Below are 2,500 nucleotides of genomic sequence, written 5' to 3' on the forward strand. Positions count from 1 at the left end.
AAGCTATGTGTATATCAAGCACTACCTACCCTACCGGAACGATGGAAGTCATTATTTCTCAATGGAGGTTGGGCGAATAAAGCTACCAAAGCGAATTTGCCAGGAGCAAAGCAACTACGACCAGAGCGAATTTCATCGATTAAAGTCAAGCTAATATTATGGTAATGAACTATGACGCGATTCGGGAAAAAAACAATTGGAATGTTCATTTCTCCGAACGTCCCAGGATACACATGAACGGCATGATGTGTGACGTGTGCCATGTGCGTTACGCCCTTTTTTGGGGGAAAACATTGGCGGGAAAGACCATGCAAGTCAATTGGTGGTGGAAAGAATAAACAAAAGACAAGGACCTGTAGACTATAGCGTTGTTCACATTCAACACGCCGAGAATGTGTTGTGTTGCCGGCTGTTCAAATAATATAGCCAAACAGCTGTGGCTGACGCATAGACTGTGTTCATTTAGGCTAGCCGATGTAGCATGTAAGTTAATGAGACATTTGGTTTGTTTTCCCCAAAATATGGGCGTAACGTACATTCGCGAGCAAAGTACCCAGATGGCCGTCCATGCGTATGTCAAGCCAGAGCCGTTATGTGATTAGCTAAATCAAGCATGTCAATGTCACGTCCACAGCAAATTAAGCGAATTCATGGCGAAACTCAGCTACCTGGGTCGCGTAGGTCGTATCTGGTCTACACGCAGCATTACTCTTCTACGGTTACGTACTTTAGTTTGTGTATGACTGCCACATGGGCTGTAGAGAAGAAAATCTTGCTCTGCTTCACTGTGTCTTTACTTCAAGGCACTTTAAACTTTGTGTGCATGTGTGTACGTGTGTTTGCGCGTGTGTGCACATTTGCGTGCTAGTGTGTGTTTGTGTGTGTGATATGCAACGAGCCACCAGAGATAGGTAGCTGCCTTTCTAGTCTGGAATCTTGGCTGAGGAGAGCTGATGATGTTTTCTGCTTTCTGCCTCCTACAGAGTGCAGCCCCCTCCAGCCTGCTGTTTCGTACTGTGACCCACACACCACACACACACACACACACACACACACACACACACACACACACACACACACACACACACACACACACACACACACACACACACACACACACACACACAGAGAGAGAGATGCAAAAGTATGACTTTTTTGGTATTTTTGATGGATTCTCCATAAATGCTTGAATGCATAAGGCTCCTCAAGCAGCAAGGGGCAGGCCTAAGACAGCAGAAATCAAGGCCAGCATACTAGTTGGGGGGGGGGGGGCTGATTGATTTTCTCTCTAATATTTCTCTCTGTCTCTCTAAGGCGGGCTCAAACGGCACTAATGCTGAAACCATCATCAACAATCGGTACAATGCTACCACCCCCCCCTTCCCCCCAGGACCATTGCGAGCGATTGTTTTAGTCTGTAGTCATTTTTAGTCATGTAGTTTGAACCCGGCTTTACCGTCCTCTTTTTCTTTTTCCCTATTGGTTTCTCCCCATCTCTTTCAATTCTACTTTTCCTTTCAATCCTTTTCAAATGATTTCCTTCCTACAGTAGCCTACCCTCTCTCTCTCTCTCTCTCTCTCTCTCTCTCTCTCTCTCTCTCTCTCTCTCTCTCTCTCTCTCTCTCTCTCTCTCTCTCTCTCTCTCTCTCTCTCTCTCTCTCTCTCTCCCTCCCGTGCTAGTCATAAGTTACTTCTGCCCCTGTGCTCTCCAACTGTATTTGCAGGCCTCCTGCCTTCCAGGAAGTGTGTGCGATCTGCACCGCACAGTAGGGGGGTGCGGGTGGACGGGCTACCATTTTGTGGTTTCGCCTACCTAACCCCCTGCTACCCCCTGCTATCCCTCAACCTCCCTATGACTGGATAATGATTTAATCCGTTTATGACATGAGGAACACAAGGCAGAGCATAAACCAATGAAGTCCAGAGGGAGGGAGAGGAAGAGGAGCATGAGGATCAGGAGGAATGGAGGGGGAAAAGGAGGAGGAAGAAGAGGAGAAGCACAAGAAGGATGGCAGTAAAGAGGCAGGGGATTAAGAGGAGAAGGGGAGGAAGAGGGAGAGGAAGGAGGGGAGGAGGAGGCGAACGAAGGGAAGGAGGAGGAGGAGGAAGAGGAGAAGAACAAGAAGGATGGCGGAGAAGAAAGAGGCGGAGGATTAAAAGGGGAAAGGGAGGAAAAGGAGAAGGAGGGAAGAATGGGAGGAGAAGGAAGAGGTGGAGGTATAACCTCCCACTGTACTGTATTTACGACCCTGCTTACATTAGAGCCCCCACCCACTGATTAACCTCAAATTGTTTTGGAGGAGAACAATAGCAGGCCTGTGTACTGTATATGAGGAGAGCAGGATGAGAGTTATGTGTGGAGGAGGAGAGGAGGAGGAGAGGAGGATGAAAGTCCTGTGGAGAAGAGGAAAGGAGGAGGAGAGTCCTGTGTGGAGAAGGAGAGGAGGAAGAGAGGAGGAGAGTAATGTGTAGAAGAGGAGAAGAGTGGAGGACAAGAGGC

Source organism: Engraulis encrasicolus, chromosome 6, assembly GCF_034702125.1.
Source record: "Engraulis encrasicolus isolate BLACKSEA-1 chromosome 6, IST_EnEncr_1.0, whole genome shotgun sequence".
NCBI lineage: Eukaryota > Metazoa > Chordata > Actinopteri > Clupeiformes > Engraulidae > Engraulis > Engraulis encrasicolus.